This window comes from Lathyrus oleraceus, chromosome 1 (assembly GCF_024323335.1).
Source record: "Lathyrus oleraceus cultivar Zhongwan6 chromosome 1, CAAS_Psat_ZW6_1.0, whole genome shotgun sequence".
Lineage (NCBI taxonomy): Eukaryota > Viridiplantae > Streptophyta > Magnoliopsida > Fabales > Fabaceae > Lathyrus > Lathyrus oleraceus.
This window is the reverse complement of record NC_066579.1, coordinates 280,215,692-280,237,115: the sequence shown is the minus strand read 5'-3', so window position 1 is coordinate 280,237,115 and position 21,424 is coordinate 280,215,692.

Here is a 21,424-nt window from a genome sequence, read left to right as displayed (position 1 = left end):
TCTAAATCTTCACGAAGCTTTTGCTTATAACGTGAATCACCTTGTTCTTACTATTGTAATATTTGCTTTCTTAGAAGCACTCTAGATTACATAAATCTTTCATTCATTGTTTGTTTATTTCCTCAAGTGACTCTGTGTAGTCTGTATACTTGAGAGGACTAAGAGATCTTTCTCTTAGACGTTGTTTGTAATCAATCTTTCAAGATTAGTGGATTAAGTCCTTGTTGAAGGCGAAATCACCTCGGCCGGGTGGACTGGAGTAGCTTTGTGTTATAAGCGAACCAGTATAAAATCATTGTGTGGTTTTCATTTTGAAAAAGCGCTTATTTTCTAAACAATTCAAACCCTCCCTTTCTTGTTTTTCTCACCTTCAATTGGTATCAGAGCTCCGGCTCTGTTATTGATTTTCTAATCAAACACTTAACAGTGTAGAGAGATCCAGTACGAGAAAAACTATGGCTCACATAAATGAAAAGGATAGTTACAACGCTAAGCCTCCTGTTTTTGATGGAGAGAAGTTTGACTACTGGAAAGATAGGATCGAAAGTTTCTTTTTGGGTTATGATGCTGACCTTTGGGACATTGTCACAGATGGATACACACCTCCAGTCTTAGAAAATGGAGCTGAAGTTCCCAGAAATAAGATGTCAGAAGATCAGAAACGTGTCTTCAAAAATCATCACAAGGCCAGAACCATACTTCTCAATGCTATATCTTACAACGAATATGAGAAGATCACCAACAGAGAGACAGCCAAAGATATACTTGACTCTCTGAGGATGACTCATGAAGGAAACTCCCAAGTCAAAGAGACGAAGGCTCTGGCGCTTATCCAGAAATATGAAGCCTTCAAAATGGAGGATGATGAAGCCATAGAGGCAATGTTCTCTAGATTCCAAACTCTGATTGCAGGTCTCAAGGTTCTAGACAAAGGATACACAACTGCAGACCATGTCAAAAAGATAGTCAGAAGTCTGCCAGAGAAATGGAGACCTATGGTTACTGCTCTGAAGCTGTCAAAGGATCTGAACAATATTAGCCTTGAAGAACTTGTTAGTTCTCTCAGAAGCCATGAGATAGAACTAGAGGAAGATGAGCCTCAGAAAAGGAACAAGTCTGTAGCATTAAAGTCCAGACCTGAAAGACGCAAACTTGACAGAACCAAAGCTCTCCAGGCAGAAACTGAAGATGCTGACAACTCTGAACCAGAAGACTCTGATGATGAAGAAGAATTGTCCCTACTAACCAGAAGAGTTAAACAACTCTGGAAAAAGAGGAACAACAACTTCAGAAGACCAAGACCCAGAGGGGATCGATCAGAATCAACTTCAAAAGGTAAATCTAACAAAGATATTACCTGTTATGAATGTAAAGAAACAGGTCATTACAGGAATGAATGCCCCAAGCTAAAGAAATACAACCCTAGAAAAGAAAGCTTCAAGAAAAATACCTTCAGGACAAAGAAAGGACTGATGGCTACCTGGGATGATAGTGAATCTGGATCATCAGAATCTGACTCTGATGAACAGGCCAATGTGGCACTTATGGCTACCACATCCAGGAGTAGCTCAGATGAAGAATCTGAAGAGGTATTTTCTGAACTCTCTCGATCTGATCTAGAATCTTGTTTGTCAGAAACTCTTAGCTCATATCAGAAATTAAAACAAAAGTTTAAAAACATTAAAGGCTGTCTTAAAGCAAAATTTAAAGATTGTGACAAGTTTGAGATGACAATTCTAGCACAAGAAGATACAATCAGATTGTTAACATTAGAAAGAGATGGAGCAAAAAGAAAAAGCTTAGAATTAGAAGAAGCGTTATCTCAAACTCCACAAACTTCAAATGCAATAATTTATAAATACGAAGAAGCCTTTCAAGAATTTCTGAAAAATGGAATAGGTAGGAGTGTTATGGCATCCATGATTTATGGAGTCAGTCAGAATAATAAAAAGGGAATTGGGTATGATCCTAAGGAAGTTAAAACTTCTTCTAGTAACCAACTTAAATCTCCATTTTCATATCACTATACACACACACAAGAACAAAAATTTGAAAATGCCAGAAAACCCAAAGTTATGAGAAACTCTGGGAAGACTATTCAAAGAGGACCCAAGAGATTCTGGGTACCAAAAGATAAGATTGTGTATGTTGCAGATATCCTATGCAGCAAAGTTCAGACACCAGTCATGGTACCTGGACTCTGGATGCTCTCGACACATGACGGGAAGAAAGTCTATGTTCCAAAGCTTGGAACTTAGAGATGCTGGATTCGTAGGTTTCGGAGGAGATCAGAAAGGAAGGATCAGAGGCTCCGGAACTATTGGTAATGGTACTCTTCCCTCTATATCTGATGTCCTTTACGTAGAAGGATTGATGCATAACTTGTTATCCATAAGTCAATTAAGTGACAACGGTTATGATGTAATCTTTAATCAAAAAACATGTAAAGCCATTAATCAGAATGATGGCTCTGTCCTTTTCACAGGCAAGAGGAAAAACAACATTTATAAAATTAACCTTTCTGATTTAAAAGAACAAAATGTTAAATGTCTGATGTCAGTTCACGAAGAGCAATGGGTATGGCATAGACGCTTGGGCCACATTAGCATGAGGAAACTTTCTCAGCTAAATAAACTTGAGTTAGTAAGAGGCCTACCTAAACTGAAGTTTTCTTCAGATGCTCTGTGTGAAGCATGTCAGAAAGGAAAATTTTCAAAAACATCCTTTAAAAAGAAAAATGTTGTTTCTACCTCTAAGCCTCTGGAACTTCTTCACATTGACTTATTTGGTCCTGTGAAAACAGCATCAGTTAATGGAAAGAAGTATGGACTAGTCATTGTTGATGATTACAGTCGCTGGACATGGGTAAAATTCCTAAAGCACAAGAGTGAGTCTCACTCTGTATTCACTAGTTTCTGCTCCAAAGTGCAAAAAGAATTTGACTCTAAAATTATTAGAGTTAGAAGTGATCATGGTGGGGAATTTGAAAACAAAGATTTTGAAGAATTATTTGACTCTAATGGAATATCCCATGATTTCTCCTGCCCTAGAACTCCACAACAAAATGGAGTTGTAGAGAGGAAGAATAGGACACTCCAAGAGATGGCCAGAACCATGATCAATGAAACTAATGTGGCAAAGCATTTTTGGGCAGAAGCTGTAAATACAGCGTGTTACATTCAGAATAGAATCTCTATAAGACCCATTCTGGAAAAGACTCCCTATGAACTGTGTAAAGGAAGAAAACCAAACATTTCATATTTTCATCCTTTTGGATGTTCTTGCTTTATTTTAAACACTAAAGAACATCTGAACAAGTTTGATTCCAAAGCACAGAAAGGTATTATGTTAGGATACTCAGAACGCTCTAAAGGCTACAGAGTATACACCACAGAAACCAAAATTGTGGAAGAATCAATTCATGTCAGATTTGATGATAAGCTTGACCCTGAAAAGTCAAAGCTAGTAGAAGATTTTGCAGATTTAGAAATCACCCTTGCAGGTTCTGATAAAGCTCCAGAAGCAACTGTCACTCAGAACTCTGAAGAAATTAAAACCCCAGAAATCCCAATGAAAGTTAAAAGTCGTATCAACGTATCTGAAGATTTGATTCTGGGAAACAAGGACGAACCTGTCAGAACCAGATCTACCTTCAGAACCTCTGAAGATACTCCTCTGGGACTAGTGTCTCTGATTGAGCCTATGTCCTGTGATGAAGCACTTCAAGATAACGACTGGGTTTCATCCATGCAAGAAGAACTAGATCAATTCACAAAGAATGATGTCTGGGATCTTGTTCCAAAACCCAGAGGCACTCACGTTATTGGAACCGGATGGGTATTCAGAAACAAGCTAAATGAGAAAGGAGAAGTCGTCAGAAACAAAGCTCGACTGGTAGCTCAAGGTTATAGTCAACAAGAAGGTATTGATTATAATGAAACTTTTGCTCCAGTCGCAAGGTTAGAATCTATTCGTCTTCTTATATCTTTTGCTATTAATCATTCTATTAAATTATATCAAATGGATGTCAAGAGTGCATTCCTTAATGGTTATATATCAGAAGAAGTGTATGTCAACCAACCTCCAGGTTTTGAAAATCCAAACTTTCCAGAACATGTTTTTAAACTTAAAAAATCTTTATATGGACTTAAACAAGCTCCCAGAGCTTGGTATGAACGTTTAAGCAATTTTCTTCTGGAACACAATTTTATCAGAGGGAAAGTTGACTCAACACTTTTCTGTAAGAACCTTAACAATGATCTCATGATATGCCAGATATACGTTGATGATATTATATTTTGTTCAATTAACGCCTCTGTTTGTCAAGAATTCTCTAAGTTAATGCAGGCAGAATTTGAAATGAGCCTAATGCAAGAACTAAAGTTCTTTCTGGGAATTCAAATTAACCAAACTTCAGAAGTTACATACGTTCATCAAAGCAAATATATTAAAGATGTTCTGAAGAAATTTGATATGACTGACTGCAACTCTGCAAAAACTCCAATGCATCCAACATGCATTCTTGAAAAAGAAGAAGTAAGCGCAAAGGTTTGTCAGAAGCTCTATCGAGGTATGATAGGCTCTCTTCTCTATCTGACTGCTACTCGTCCTGATATTCTCTTTAGTGTCTGTCTCTGTGCCAGATTCCAATCAGATCCTAGAGAATCTCATTTAACAGCAGTTAAGAGAATTCTTAAGTATCTGAAAGGAACTCCTAACCTGGGCCTGATGTATAAGAAAACATCAGAGTATAGACTTTCTGGTTACTGTGATGCAGATTATGCAGGAGATAGACTAGAACGAAAAAGCACATCTGGAAATTGCCAGCTTCTGGGAAACAATCTGATATCCTGGGCTAGCAAAAGACAGTTAACTATCGCTCTATCAACTGCAGAAGCAGAATATATCTCAGCATCACTGTGCACAACTCAGATGCTCTGGATGAAGCATCAGCTAGAAGATCTACAAATTTTTGAGAGTAACATTCCTATCTTCTGTGATAATACTGCTGCCATTTGTCTAAGTAAGAATCCCATTCTACATTCCAGAGCTAAACACATTGAAATAAAACATCATTTTATCAGAGACTATGTTCAGAAAGGGATAGTAACATTGAAGTTCATTGATACAGATCATCAATGGGCAGATATCTTTACTAAGCCTCTAGCTGAAGATAGATTTCTTTTTATCCTAGAAAATCTGAACATTCAAAATTGCCCAGAATGAAGTGTGGCTCTGAAAATGTAAAATGAGACTCTGACATAAACAAATGTTCTTCTGCCTCTGACTCTGATACTTCTACAAGTTAAGAAAATATCTGAGTTAGAAATCTCCAGGAACCAACCCTTTGGTATTCCTGAAGTTCAGATACATCAACACGTGGAGCATTTAGCGTCTAACTTTAGAACTTCTAGACAGCTGTCCAGAAGATAATCAAAGGTCAGACGTTTGAAGATCTCCTCGAGCAGTGTGCATACTGTTGGGATTAGACATTCATTAATTAGCTTTAATCATTTCTCCCCAAGCGTGCTTACTTGAGCTCTGTGCTAACGCAATTTTGTGTGTCGTTTTGCATGTGTTTTAACTTAGGGTATTTAAACACTTTTCTCACTTTTCACACACTTATCACTCTCACTCACTCTAAAACCCTAAACCTCTCTGAAGCATTCTCTGAAAACTCCTCATCTTCATCAATCTTCATCTTCTTATTCACCATGGACGCTCAACAACAAGAAGTCTTTAACTTTTCTCAACAAATGGAATCAAGCTCAACTGCTCAAACTTCAAGCATTCCAACTCCAACTGTTACAAGAGTCTCCATCACCCCAGTTTACAAAGAACCCCATATCCTTGATCGTTTAACTCACATCAACCTATCAACTCCCTTTGAGGGACTGGATGTGTTATGTGAAACACTTGTGGATTTTGACAACTTAAGGAGAAATGGCGTTGATTTTACTGAAGAACTCCGTCAACAAGGTTGGGGAAACTACTTCCAAAGGCTCTATGGCCCTGTTTACCCACTTCTCATCAAGGAGTTCTGGAGATTTGCAGATGCTGATGATCATTTCATCGTCTCCTTTGTTTTGGGTGTAAAAATAGTCATTACTGAAGAATCAATTGCTTCCCTGTTGAATATGGAGAAAGATGGAGGTAAAAGGATTTACAACATCAACCCTAGATCTAGGCGCGTTGCTGAAGTAACCAATCCAACCATCTTCAAACCCAACACTGAAGGAAATCCTTCAAAGAACAAAGAGCTGCATCAGAACCTCAGAGTGTGGCTCAAGATCATTCTGGGAACTATTCACCACCGCCCAGCCTCTAACTCCTCTGATTACATCAATGCAGATCAGAAGTGCATTCTGTATTGCATTCAGAAGGGTGTGAAGATCTGCCTTCCTGCACTTCTCTTCAGATATCTCAGAGATTCTGTAAGGGAAACCAGAAACAACATGAAGCCCAGATCCTACATCCCTCTGGGAAGATTATTATCTGATGTTTTCATCGAGAATGGGCTGGTAGATCATCTGGAGAAGGCCAAGCTGATGCTAGATCTGGCAATAGATACTGGGAAGCCTCTGAACACCAGAAATCTCAAGAGTATGGGAATAATAAAGAAGATTCAAGTCAGACCCACGCTGGATACATCCTGGGATTCCTTGAAAGATCAGAGGAAGCTGCCTCATGGTCTTGCTAGGTTCTACAAGAATGAACCCAGAGATGCGGTTGCTATCTATCTTAATCGTCTGCTGGATGAAGGTGTTGACATATCTGATTTCAGCCTCGACGATTGTCTAGATTCAGAAGAAGACTTCGTCAGATACAAGAGAGGTCTCTCTGAGAAGAAGATAACATCACAGGCTAAGAAGGCAAGACTTGGAGAATCTTCTGGAAGCAGATCTCCAGCTCCTCTGAAAATTTCTACTGGTACGTCTGTTCCTCCTATTTCCTCTGAACCTCTGATGGTTTCCTCTACTCCTTCCTCTAATCCTCTCCCAACACCACCCATTTATACAACCTCTGAAATCCCACCTTCAACCACCAGAACCTCACAACCTTCACCAATTTTAAATATCACCCGTACATTCATACCTCCTTCTGAACCTGAACAAATGCACCAAAACACTTCCTCTTCATCATCCTCAGAACCAGAATCACCCCCATACCTTTCTATCTCCTCTGACCAAGATTACTCTGACCCTGACTCTCCAACCTTAGCCCAAATTCACGCTCAAAACCTTGCTTCACAACAACAAACACAAACACAATCTGAAGCAACTTCACCTCCACCAGAACAAACAACCAACATTACTTCTGAAGACCAACCCTCTGAAACTCAACCCTCTAACCTCCACACCTCTAATATCACACCTTCAAACATCTCCGCTGAATCTGAACCATTAGACTTAAACCCTTTTTACGCTTCACCCCAAAGATCTGAACCTCAACCTGAATCAGAAACTGAACCAGAACCTCTAACTCTAAATCTCAGCCCTCCAACATCTCCACCTCATACCTCTGAACCTGACCTTTCTATACCTACCCTTGAGGAAGCCATCATGCTGGTCGCAGGGGCTTTAGTACAAAAGGTCAAGTCTCTGACCACTAACTCTGAAGTCAGTGATGATCCTGACTCTGTAAGGACACACTGGAACAAAGTCATTGGCTGGATGACCTCTGAGGCTTTTAGACTGAAGAACATCTCTGAACAAGTCAGAAATGGCTACATCAGAGATGCTGAGGCAAGACTCCAAGAGGGATTAGCAAGAGAAGCTGAAGCCAGAAGGCTAGAGGAAGAGAGACTTGCGCGAGAAGCTGAAGAAGCCAAAAGGCTGGAAGAAGAAAAAGCTCGTCAAGCTGAAATCCTAAGGGAAAAGGAAGCTGAAGCTAAGGCTCTGGCAGATGCTGTTGCTGCTGCAGAAGCTGAAGCACAGGCCGCTGCTGAAGCACAGCAGGCTCTGACTCTGGGGGAGTCCTCTTCTGTCATCCCTATGGTTCTTCAGACTCTGAAAGAACTTAAGCAAGATCAGAATGAACTCCGGGCCAGAATGGACAAGCAAGATATTGTCAACGACAACATCCAGAACATGCTTGCTATGTTGCTTCAGAGAATGCCTCCGCCTCCGAACCCCTAGACACTTAGGATATTTTGTTTACCTGTTGTTTTTTTGTTTTTGCTTTCTGATGTTTTCATGTTCTTGGTGCCGTTGTGCTTTTATCTGAATACATTGTTTTTCTCTTAATTTATTTATTTTTGCTATGTCTTTTTGATTCTGACAAAAAGGGGGAGAAGTCATTAATAGCTCTGATGAAAATATTGTCTAAATACCTTAAGCACTCTGCAACATATTTTTCTTAAATTAAATTTATCTAACAATAGACTTAAGAAACTGCAGAAGGTATCTAGAAACTTCATCGCTTGTAAGCTCTGGTAAGAATTTCTGAACTCCCTAGCACTAACTCAGGGGGAGCTCTTATCTATCTGATCTGATATTATTCATGTTTCATCTGCTAATTAAGTTTGTTTTGTCATCATCAAAAAGGGGGAGATTGTAAGAACAAAAATTGTTCTACAACAGATTCCTTGATTTTGATGATAACAAAGGATGAAACCAAAAATGGCACCCTAACGAAAAGTTTCTAAGTGTGCAGGATTCTAAAGAAAGAAGGAAGAAATCTGATGATGTCATCAGATACAAAACCAGATCAGATACAAATTATCAAATGATCAGAAGCATCTGAAGTGGAAACAAGTTCAAGAAAGTCTAACTCTGAGCATAACAGCAAAGTATCAGAAGCATCTGAACAAGAAGTAAGCTCTAGATGGTCTGACTCTGAACAACGCTATCTCTAAATTCCAGAAGTTATCAGCACTGTCTGAAGAAACTATCTGAACTCAACATCAGAAGCAAGACTCCAAGACTCTCAGATACACGAAGACTCTGATCATAAAATTGCTAATTATGAAAGAGTAACGTTAAAGTCAAGTAAAGATTTGCAAATGGATTTCCTAAAACAGAAAGAGACGTTAATCTCCAATTTCAATAAAGAAGATACTATATGTGGTAAGTAGTCATTTCAAGGAGAGAAAGTTATCCTGTAGAAGCTATTTATGTTATGGCGTAAATTCATCTTATTACTCATCAGTTTCAACTACTACCTCACTGATCTATATAAAGGACTGCAAATCAACATTCAGTAGTACACAACACATACAAGCGAAAACTATACTGAAACATCAACGTTCAAGAAAACTCTCTTACTCTCTAAATCTTCACGAAGCTTTTGCTTATAACGTGAATCACCTTGTTCTTACTATTGTAATATTTGCTTTCTTAGAAGCACTCTAGATTACATAAATCTTTCATTCATTGTTTGTTTATTTCCTCAAGTGACTCTATGTAGTCTGTATACTTGAGAGGACTAAGAGATCTTTCTCTTAGACGTTGTTTGTAATCAATCTTTCAAGATTAGTGGATTAAGTCCTTGTTGAAGGCGAAATCACCTCGGCCGGGTGGACTGGAGTAGCTTTGTGTTATAAGCGAACCAGTATAAAATCATTGTGTGGTTTTCATTTTGAAAAAGCGCTTATTTTCTAAACAATTCAAACCCCCCCTTTCTTGTTTTTCTCACCTTCAAATTGGACTGAGTTTTGTGTTATAATTTGTCCACTCTAAGCTTTGAACAACGAGTGTATTTGTTTACTTGATTAAAGCTTTTAAGCAAGATCAAGTATGTGTCCTTGAAGTGTGTCTTCTTTCTTTTTGTATTTGTTCTTATATCACTATTGTGATTCATGGGGAGTGAGTAGGGTCTCATATCTAAGAGTTCTTAGATAGAAGTCACACGGGTAGAGATTAAGTGAAAAGACTGTAACTTGAAGTTGTTTACTGAGAGTCTTTGAACTAATTTTGTTAAGTGGATTTCCTTCCCGACTTGGTAGCCCCCAGACGTATGTGAGTTTGCATCGAACTGGGTTAACAATTGCTTGTGTCGCTTATTCAATTGTTTTTCTGTTTTTATCCTGTTTATATTTCACTTGTTGTTCAGATATTAGTGTCGTGACATTACCTTCGATATCTCATATCTGATACCAGAATTTCAATTGGTATTAGAGCAAGCATTCTGCTCTGGTTCTGGGTGAGATCTTGGGACGTTACTTTCTGGTACTATGGATAGAGATGGAGGATCTGTGCACAGACCACCAATTATGGATGGATCTAACTATGACTACTGGAAACCTCAAATGGTAGCCTTTCTAGAATCGTTGGATAATAAGGCTTGGAAGGTTGTTCTAACAGGCTGGGAACACCCCTTCACTACAAAGGATGAAGAAGTTACAACTGATAAGAAGCCTGAGGAAGAATGGACCAAGGAGGAGGATGAACTAGCTCTTGGAAACTCTAAAGCATTTCATTCTATATTCAATGGGGTTGATAAGAACATCTTCGGACTGGTGAACAATTGTGAGGTGGCTAAAGATGCTTGGAATATTCTCAAAACCACTCATGAAGGTACCTCTAGAGTGAAGATGTCTAGATTGCAGCTGCTTACTACAAAGTTTGAGAATTTGAGAATGAAAGAAGATTAAAGTATTCATGACTTCCATATGAATATCCTTGAAATTGCTAATGCCCCAGGAGCCCTGGGTAAGAAGATGTCAGATGAAAAGCTTGTGAGGAAAATTCTCAGATCACTTCCCAAGAGATTTGCCATGAAAGTGACAGCCATAGAAGAATCTCAAGATATCTGTAAGATGAGAGTGGATGAGCTAATTGGATCCCTCCAAACATTTAAGTTGGGAATGAGTGATGGATCTGAAAAGAAAGTCAAAAGCATAGCCTTTATGTCAAACACTTAAGATAAAAAGGAAGAAAGTAGTCAGGATACTGATGAAGATTTGGTAAATGATTTAGCGTTACTTGGAAGACAATTCAACAAAATCCTGAAGAGGATGGATGAGAGGTCAAAGTCTAATGTCAAGAATAACTCCTTTGACATCAGCAGGCCCAATGATGCTGGAAGAAGAACAAAATCTGAAGAAAAATTGAGACAGGGCAAAGGAATTCAGTGCAACGAATGTGAAGGGTATGGTCACATTAGAGCTGAATGTGGGACCTATCTTCAGAAACAGAAAAAGAGTCTTGTTGCTACTTGGTCTGATGATAACTCTGAAAGTGAAACAGAAGAAGAATCTGCCAATCTTGTGACTGCCTTGACTGGGAGATGGGATCCTTATGAAGACTCTAGTGATGATGAATTAACCTTTGATGAATTAGTTACTTCGTACAGGATGTTGTGCTTCAGAAGTGAAGAAGTATGTCAACAAGTGGAGAATCAGAAGAAACTGATAACTCAGATAGAGGCTAAGAGGACAGAACACTTAGAAACCATCTCTAAGTTGAAGATTGAAGCTGTGTTCCTGAATTCCAAACTGGATCAGATGACAAAGTATGTCAGAATGCTAAATAGTGAATCTGACACCTTAGAAAAAATTCTCCAGGCTGGAAAAATGGCAGGAGACATGACTGGCCTTGGGTTCAATGAATCCTCTCCTGACTGTAGTCTCACTAGTAGCAAAGCAAAGATGTCACATCAGGTGTCTCAACATCACAAGGAAAGACAACATAAAGGAAAACACCAAAGATGGAGATGCCATTACTGTGGGAAATTTGGTCACATAAAACCTTTCTGCTTTAGGTTGTATGGCTATCCTAGTCCTACTCATCAACCTAGACCCAAACAACACATCCCTATTAACAGAAAACAATGGGTTCCCAGGGCTGGTGCTACTAACTTGATAGCTCACACTTCCTTCAGAGTCTCAGCCAAAGAAGATTGGTACTTTGACAGTGGATGCTCCAAACACATGACTGGAAAAAAAAACCTGCTAGTTGACCTTCAATCTCATGTCACCAGCTATGTAACTTTTGGTGATGGAGAAAAGGGTGAAATCAAGGGGATTGGAAAGTTGAACTGCCCTGGAGTTCCTAACCTTGATAATGTGTTGCTTGTTAAAGGATTGACTGCAAACCTGATCAGCATCAGTCAACTATGTGATCAAGGTCTAAATGTGAACTTCACAAAAACTGAATGCTTGATTACTAATGCAAAAAATGAGGTGATCATGAGAGGAGTTAGATCTAAGGACATTTGCTTTATGTGGATTTCTCAAGAAAATAGTTATTCATCAATATGTGCTCTAGCTAAATAAGAAGAAGTGAAATTATGGCATCAAAAACTGGGTCATCTGCATCTTAAAGGAATGAAGAGGATCATATTTGTTGAAGCTGTCAGAAGAATCCCAAAATTAAAGATTGAAGAAGGAAGACTATGTGGTGAATGTCAGATTGGAAAGCAGACAAAGATGTCACATCAGAAGATCAAATATGACACCACATCTAGAGTGCTGGAACTTCTCCACATGGACTTGATGGGACCTATGCAGGTGGAAAGTCTTGGTGGGAAAAGGTATGCTCATGTTATCAGAATCAGAACTGATCATGGGAAAGAATTTGAGAACAGTAAATTTGCTGAATTCTGTTTATCTGAAGGGATTGGTCATGAGTTCTCTTCTCCCATTACCCCTCAACAAAATGGTGTGGTGGAAAGGAAAAATAGAACTCTCCAAGAATCTGCTAGAGCTATGATTCATGCTAAGAAGTTGCCTTACCACTTATGGGCTGAAGCTATGAACACGACCTGCTATGTTCACAACAGAGTAACCTTGAGAAAAGGGACCTCAACCACTTTATATGAAGTCTGGAAGGGAAGAAGACCTATTGTCAAATACTTCCATGTGTTTGGTAGTAAATGCTATATCCTGGCTGATCGTGAACAAAGAAGGAAAATGGATCCCAAGAGTGATGAAGGAATATTTTTGGGCTACTCAACAAACAACAGAGCCTTTAGAGTTTTTAATTCTAGAACAAAAGTTATGATGGAATTTATCAATGTTGTTCGGATGATCAAGAGACTGATGTCACTGACGATGTTGAAATGTTTCTGAATGATTCCCCAGCTGAACTCCTGGACAAAAGTAGTGAGAGTGAGTCCACTCAAGCTGAACCTGAAGCTGATAAAGTTAATAAGGGACCCTCTATAAGAATTCAGAAGGATCATCCTAAAGATCTCATTATAGGAGACCCAAATAAAGGCGTCACCACTAGATCAAGGGAAGTGATCTCACACGCTTGTTTTGTGTCCAAGATTGAGCCTAGGAATGTTAAAGAAGCCTTAACTGATGAATTCTGGATCAATGCCATGCAGGAAGAGTTAGGCCAATTCAAGAGAAATGAAGTATTGGAATTCGTTCCAAGACCTGAAGGAATAAATGTTATTGGAACAAAGTGGGTTTACAAGAATAAATCTGATGAAAAAGGTGTGGTTACTAGAAATAAAGCAAGATTGGTAGCACAAGGATACACTCAAGTTGAAGGAGTTGACTTTGATGAAAAATTTGCTCCTGTAGCTCGCCTGGAGTCCATTAGATTGTTGCTAGGAGTGGCATGTTTTCTGAAGTTTAAACTGTTCCAAATGGATGTGAAAAGTGCCTTCTTAAATGGCTACTTGAATGAGGAACTATATGTTGAACAACCAAAGGGATTCACAGACCCAAATCTTCCAAAGCATGTGTATAAGTTGAGGAAAGCTCTTTATGGGTTGAAACAAGCTCCTAGAGCTTGGTATGAGAGACTCACAGTGTTTCTCATTGACAATGGATACAGAAAGGGAGGCATTGATAAGACTTTATTTGTCAAAGATGAAGGAGGAAAGCTCATGGTTGCTCAGATCTATGTGGATGATATTGTGTTTGGTGGGATTTCAAGTAAAACGGTTCAACATTTTGTTGAGAAAATGCAGTCTGAATTTGAAATGAGCCTTGTTGGAGAACTAACCTATTTACTTGGCCTGCAAGTCAAGCAGATGGAAGATTCTATCTTTCTGTCTCAAAGTAAATATGCCAAAAATATTGTTAAGAAGTTTGGCATGGAGAATGCAAGCCGCAAGAGGACACCTGCTCCTACTCATCTGAAAGTGTCTAAAGATGAAAATGGTGTCAGTGTGGATCAAAGTCTCTTCAGAAGCATGATAGGGAGTCTTCTATATCTCATAGCAAGCAGACATGACATTGCTTTTATTGTAGGTGTATGTGCTAGATATCAAGCTGAACCAAAGGTGAGTCATATAAACCAAGTGAAAAGGATCATGAAGTATGTCAATGGCACTAGTGACTATAGGATGTTATACACTCATGGATCTGAATCTGTGTTGTCTGGATATTGTGATACTGATTGGGCTGAAAGTGTTGATGATAGGAAAAGCACATCATGAGGATGCTTTTTCTTGGGGAACAATTTAATATCATGGTTTAGTAAGAAGCAAATTTTTGTTTCTTTGTCTACTGCTGAAGCTGAATACATAGCAGCTGGAAGTAGTTGTTCTCAACTGGTGTGGATAAAGTAACTGCTAACTGAATACAATGTCACGCAAGATGTCATGACATTGTACTGTGACAACCTGAGTGCTATACACATCTTAAAGAATCCTATTCAGCACAGCAGGACAAAACATATTGATATCAGTCACCATTTTATTAGAGAACTCGTGGAGGATAAGATTGTAGCCTTAGAGCATGTTGCTACTGAGATGCAGTTAGCTGATATTTTTACAAAGGCCTCGGATGCAAATCAGTTTGAAGTCCTGAGAGGAAAATTAGGACTTTGCATTTATGAAGACTTGTAGAAATTAATATGGAGAGGGAAAAGTAAGCAAATAAGTGTCTATGTGGCTAAAATAAAGCGCTCCCATTATGGTAAATCATCACCTAGTTTTGGAAATACCATCTATTACGTCTTCACACGCTACCCCCACAACCTCACTACCTACTCCAACTCTTCCATCTTCCTGCTCCTTCCTCACACACCTCTGCTAGGGCAACTGCATTTTTTCCACAAAAGCTCCAAAATGTCACAACATCAAAATACTCCTGCTACTAAGTCTACTCAAAAGGTTAGCGCTCCTTCCATGGACATTCCCGATGATGAGATTCTGGATGTGGTTCCTCTATCAGTTATTCACTGCGAGGCCCTTGATTTGAACCAACCCATGGATGCCTCAGCTTCTGCGCCCCAATCAAGGTGACATCTCTAGTATCCCTTCTGGCTCAACTCCTGCCACTAACTCTAAGGAAGATATACACCACACTGATCGTGTCATAAGAAACCTAGTCACTAGAATCCTTAATGAAGGACATTCTGTGAAGGGAGTCTCTACTCCCCTGTCTAAAATGTACCCCTCTCCTGAGGTTGAACAACATAGTGAGAAGAATGACGATTTCTCCAGTTGTGAGAAGGACATGGCTGCTGAAGGATTGTGCTCTCTAGGGCAAACTGTGTTTGGTAAAGGAAAACCTGTGGCACCTAAAACTGCCAATGCTTCCCACTTTGAGAAGCACGATGATGCAAACAATGTGATTGACCTAGAGGATGATAGGTCTGATGATCAAGAGGAGAGCTTACTTAATCACTTAAAGCCAAGTGTGGCTAAATGCATGAAGACTCGAAAAGGAAGATTTGTGGCTGAACTTAGATCAGCTAGAAAAACTAAGAAGACTGTTGGTATTGGTCCCTCCAAATCTTGGAGCAAGGTTGAAGTGAAGAAGAGGAAGGTTAGAGAAGATTCTCAGTTTGAAGAGGATGTTGAGGAAGATGTCCCTGACATCTCTCCTGTGAAGAAAACCACTGTGAGGAAGTCTCCCGTTAAAGTTGTTGTTGTGCATTTGGATAATATCTCTTTCCATATTGAGGATGGATCTTCCAAGTGGAAATTTATGATTCAAAGAAGGGTGGATGTGGAAAGGGAGTTGGGAAAAGATGTTGCTGAAGTCAGGGAGGTCATGGACCTGATAAAGGCTACTTGGTTGTTGAAGACTGTGGCTGGGTTCTCTCAGTGCTATGAGGGTTTAGTTAAGGAATTCATTGTCAACATTTCTGAGGATATTGATGATAAGAACAGCAAGGAATTTTGCAAGGTGTTTGTGAGAGGTAAGTGTATCACATTCTCTCACACTGTTATTAACAATTTTCTGGGAAGAAAAGTTGAGGGTACAGGTGAATTGGAAGCTACAAACAATGAGGTCTGTAGAGAAATTACATCTAGGCATGTGAAAGGGTGGCCTATTAAAAAGCATCTTCCTGCTGGGAAGTTTACTGTCAAGTATGCTATATTGCATAAAATAGGAGATGCAAATTGGGTGCCTACCAACCATATTTCCACCATTGCTAATACCCTGGGAAGGTTTAGTTTTGTTGTTGGAACCAAAGTAAATTTTGACTATGGTAGATTTATGTTTGAACAAATCATCAAGCATGCATCTACTAATGCAGTTAAGCTGCCTATTGCCTTTCCCTCTATGATCTGTGGGATTATCCTGAATCAACACCCTGGTATTCTGTGTTCTAATGACTTACCAAGTAGAAGAAAACCTGCTCTGTCTGTGCACTATAAACTATTTGAAGGCGGTAATGTCGAAGATATGTCATGACATCTGCCATGAAAAAGCCAGCCTCAAAAGTTGGAACAATTGCTGAGCTTAAGGAGACTTGTAAAGAGCTGGGTGAAGGGATAAAGGTAGCAACAACTAGGAAACAATCGTTGGAGGCCTTAATTGCAAGCTTGGAGCAAGCTGAAGGTGAAAATATTAAACATGCTAAGGAAGCTGAAGCTCACACCTCCAGTGAGAGGTTTGCAGACAATGATGAGACAAATGGCAATTCTAGTTCTGGTGCTGATGAAGCTGCAAGCTCAAGCTCTACTGCTTAGCTCCTTTGTCTCTGGTCCCTATTGATGTGATGGTTTTTATTGATGTGATGGATTTTCTTGATTTTGGCAACTCTGTTTTGTTGTTTTGTTGGTTTGTATCTCAGCTTGCTTACAGCTGATTATGTACTTGGTTTTGTAACCCTTTAACTTTTGACATTTTGTTTAAATGACTAAATAAACATTTATTTTGTCTCTTTGTTATCTTTTGGGTAAAAAAGGGGAGAAATAGCTATAGCCATAAATGATGTTTGTCTGATACAAAGAGGGAGAATTGTCTAGTGTGTAGTTGTTTGGCACAGGGGGAGAATGTTTGGCACAGGGGGAGAACTCTCTGTGTTTTGTGTGAAGCAGGTTGTTGCTTGGTGTGGACTAGCTGAAGAGGGAGGTGGTGTGTTCTGCGAGGTGGTGTGTTCTGAGCACAAGCGCATGTGTGTTTACTAGTTGCTATTTTTTCTAGTAATGTATGTATGTTTTCTTCTGCTGCTGAATTGATACTTTAATCGATTTCTTGTGAACGTATGATCTGATGTATGTTTTAGCCAAAATTTACCAAAGGGGAGTTTGTTGGTTCTATGTGTTGGCATCAATTTTGGTAAAACTAAGTGTTATCACAAGATGTCACGCATGTTGTCTTGACATGTGATATTAGCTTCTTGCAGGTTGTTTAAATATGGTTGTGCGGGATTTAGTCAAGATGTCAGACCCGATGTTAAGACATGTGCATACAAAATATTCAGTCTGAATGTTATGTGTTTTGTTGTTACGCTTTTCATGCAAATCTTTGTGTGCATATGTGGAGATTGCATGCACTATTCAAGGAGTAATGCTGTTTAAAACCAGAATATTCTATTTTACAAAAATGAATGATTAGCTGTTGTTTCTTAGGAGATACACAATTAAAATAGAATTAGGGTTTCATGCTACCCAGGTCCATTCAAAAAGCTTCAATTTAAAGGCCTTGTAAAACCTGTTTTAGATACACAAGATACGAACGATGAAGTGAGAGAGTTTTAGGGTTTTAGTCTTGTGTGAGCTTGTGGATTGTGAGTCATTCATTCATCTTGTTGATGTATGAATTGGACTGAGTTTTGTGTTGTGTTTGTCCACTCTAAGCTTTGAAGTATGAGTGTATTTGTTTACTTGATTAAAGCTTTTAAGCAAGATCAAGTATGTGTCCTTGAAGTGTGTCTTCTTTCTTTTTGTATTTGTTCTTATATCACTGTTGTGATTGAGGGGGAGTGAGTAGGGTCTCATATATAAGAGTTCTTAGATAGAAGTCACACGGGTAGAGATTAGGTGAAAAGACTGTAACTTGAAGTTGTTTACTGAGAGTCTTTGAACTAATTCTGTTTAGTGGATTTCCTTCCTGGCTTGGTAGCCCCCAGACGTAGGTGAGTTTGCACCGAACTGGGTTAACAATTGTTTGTGTTGCTTGTTCAATTGTTTTTCTGTTTTTATCTTGTTTATATTTCAGTTGTTGTTCAGATATTAGTGTCGTGACATTACCTTCGACATCTCATATCTGATACCAGAATTTCATTAAGGTAGTTATAAGACTATCCCTTAATTCTTTCAAAATATCCAGATTTCCTAATTGATTAATCTTTTCTTGAACTTTACACTTATTAGCATAATGGTCGAAACGTCCACATTTATAACATTTAACATCTTTGTCATTAGACTTGATAAACGACTTCTTTTAGGGTTTTTAACCATATTTTTTCTTGTAAGGTGCTTTGTAAAATTCTTTTATCACGTTTTAGAAACAACATAAGATCAATGTTTACTTCTTTACCTGATTTGAATTATTTTTTCCGGAAGAAAGAATAGATAACCCTTTTGCTACCAAAATGTACTTAGATGCTAACGTTAGAATTAGTACCAAGTGGAAGACTATCAAGAAAGAGATCATAGAGTCAATTCATACTCCTTTAGAAGTCATAAAAATTACACATTCTAAAGAAAATACAGAGATAGAAGTTTCTCCCTTTAAGTCTATTATCAGTCCCATAGAACAAAGAAAATATATTAATAATTTACACAGTCAGGCAAATTACTCGAACCAGATATTACACATTATTGCTCAACAATTAAACAAAATAGAAAATTTTGTCTCTCACCCTAGAGATGTTAAAGACTACATATTAGATCTTACATGTCCTATTTAGCATTATCATACACCTTCTATCCAAGAGTTAAAGGGTATGAACTTAGATCGTGACCCTAACCACAAAATAGACGAATTAGTTGAAAAGTAAAAAACATTGAATGTTGGAAGTTCTTATGGAGAAATAAATACCTTATCTCGTGAAGAAGAATTTGATAATATGGTTAGCAAATTATGAGGAAAATCCCTAAAACCTAAGACCCGAAACTATTATCCTAGACCTTCATTTGCAGATGTGTAATTGGTAGAAAGAAGTAACTTTATAGAAAATAGTTATTCGGGAGATTTCATTGTGGAATTGAATATTAATGGAACTTCTGAGCATCAAGTTTTAGATACTATACAAAATATGACCATGGCGGTTGCCGTCTTTAAACTTAAAGGAAACTCCGATAAACAAACCAAAGATATTCTTGTTATGGGATTTAGATGTTAGTTAAAGTGATGGTGGAATAATCTTCTTAATTCTGAAGCTAAATCTCAAATTGATATAGCTCTGTTAAAACGGAATCTAACGAAGTCATTTGTGTTACTATTCTCTTATACCCCATTACCAAGTTCTTTTTAGGAGAACCTCTTAAGTTCCAGCAAAGAGCATGCGATCAATTATTAAATCTCTATTGCACATCCATGTCAGATTATAGGTGGTACATAGATATATTTTTCTCTAAACTCGGTCTTACGTTTGACGGATCTGCGGATTATTTGAAAGGAAAATTTATTAATGGCTTACCTAAATTATTTGCTTAAAAGATTAAGACAAACATTTAATAAAATTTTAATAAAATTATTTCTTATCAGTCTTTAACTATAGGTGAATTATCTAATTATATTATAGATATGGATACAAATATGTATTGATTATAAAGACTAAACTCCAAAATAAAATTAAAAGATACGCATACAGATATGTATTGATTATAAAGACTAAACTCCAAAATAAAATTAAAAATGAGAAAATAAACAATAACTGTGAGATGGATACCCTTTACGATATATATATATATATTATATAATATATATATATAATATAATATATATATATATATTATATATATTATATATATATATATATATATATATATATATATATATATATATATAATTGAGTTGTTTGCATGCAATGAAAATTACGAGATAATAAGACAAAATCATATAGTTGAATAAGTAACTGCTGTAACAAGCATGCAGTATCCCTAGAACTCTAGCTAGCCGATAGAACAGATAAAGATAAATATTTTCAGATTCATTGAGAGATTGAGTTTGTCATTTTGCAATGTACAGTCTAAATTACGTCTACTGCAGTTGTTGTTGATTGATTGTTACTTTCTTTTATTCACTCGATATCTTCTTCCAATAAATAAGATACCATCATTATTACTGATAAAAACAAATGACTTTTGTCTCTATGAATATAAATTGTTACTCCCTCCGGTTTTTTTAGTGCCACTTTCTTCAAAAAAAAAAAAATTATTTTTAATATCAGTTATAAAGTTTAAGATAATATAAAATATATTTTTGTAAAAAATATTTTTAGATAATTGTTAGAGAGAAAAAAAATATAATAAATGATCAAGGATATTATAGATAAAAAAATAATTATTATTTAAAAAGTAACAATAATGATTAACTGTATTGTTATATGTAAAAAATCAAAAAATAATATTTAAAAAAAAATAGAGGGAGTAATATATAAATTTCTGATTAAATTCAATTTTTAATAATAATATTTGTTTATATTTATGTATCATTAATTTAAATAAATTATTGATATTTCTAAATTAATAATTTTAAAACATAAATAAATCAATAATTTTTATAAAAATATTGTAAAAAATGATAGTATTTTTATTTTTATTTGTAATAAAAATTATTATTTTTAAATAGTATACAAAGTGTATAATGTTTAATATGACAACTAAAAAGGATGGAGTAAATAATTCAACATCTCTATAGTAAAACTAAACTAATAATTTAGTTAACAAATAAAACGAAAAAATTATCATGTTAAGAAATATATTTTCTGACTTTTTCTTATCAAAAAAGATTTTTTATGGTAAATATACATATGAATTACACTACATAAGTTCTTTATGTGAGGAGACGACTATAGACTTAATGTGTCATATTGCACATGAACCATTAAAATAAATTGGGTTGAAAATAGTGATTATTGCAATTTTATTTATCAATTAAAAAGTGACTTTTGTTTTAAGAAAAAAGAGTGAGACTGTCTATTTACTTTTGTAAAATTGTTTTTTAATTTTTAAAATTAAAAAATTAAAAATTTGTTTGATAGTCTAATTTTAAAAAATTAATTTTAAAAATTATTCTTTATTTAAGAAATTTAAAAGCTAAAATTTTATATTTTAAAATAAATTTTAAAAAATTTAGTTTTTGTTTTTGAAAATTAACAAAAGAAAAAATAAA